At 32.5% G+C, this 750-nt stretch overlaps 1 pseudogene; it reads left to right on the plus strand.

Annotated features, from left to right (window-relative positions):
- LOC119592351 overlaps window positions 1-750 on the plus strand; it is a 30652-nt pseudogene that overhangs the window by 7109 nt on the left and 22793 nt on the right.

Genomic DNA, 750 nt, shown 5'->3' on the forward strand with positions numbered 1-750 from the left:
GGAAATTTTTTAAAGGGAAATATAATCGTAAATAAGCTGCTATGACTTTAAACACTAAGGGGAGCGTCGAAAAGGGTTAAAACCCCGGGGAAAAAAATATAAAATGGGCCCTTAAAATTTTTTTTTAATTTTTTTTGTTAAAAAATATTTTCCCAAAATTCTTTCCTCTTCTAATAAAAAATTAAGGGGGGGCTTAGTAACAAAGGTATCCTTTTTAAAAATAATTATTTTTCCCTTTTTTTTTTCCCTATATTTTTCTTGTAAAGAAATGGAGTGAATCCTGCTATAAGGCAATATGACCACCATAAAAAAGGGGATTTCCGGGTTTATCTTTAAACCACTGTTACTTTGCGTTTTCCCAAACCTGTACTTATGTGGGCCCCGTGGGTCTTTATGTAGTGGGGTTTTAAAGGGTTTCCATTAGGGGTTTGGACTGTTTTTTGGGTTTTCAAAGCTGGAAAATTATCTCAAAAGCTATAGGGTTTTTTCTACATTTGAATTCTTGTATTTGGGACTCCCTTTTAGCAAATTTTTTTTCAAAATCGTCCCGACAAATATGGGGGGAGAAGCAAACACTGACCAGTCTCGAGTTGTGAATTCCTTTATATATGTTTTTTTTTTCTTGTAATCTTTGGTATTGTATATATGATTATACAATTAATTTGACGAAAATGTACAGCTTGAGAGCCTTTAGCTCTGGGTTTTTCGTTCCTCTTCAAAGGATAATTTCATTTTATAAAATTTTGCTTT

The sequence above is a fragment of the Penaeus monodon genome, chromosome 30 (genome assembly GCF_015228065.2).
Source record: "Penaeus monodon isolate SGIC_2016 chromosome 30, NSTDA_Pmon_1, whole genome shotgun sequence".
Classification (NCBI taxonomy): Eukaryota; Metazoa; Arthropoda; class Malacostraca; order Decapoda; family Penaeidae; genus Penaeus; species Penaeus monodon.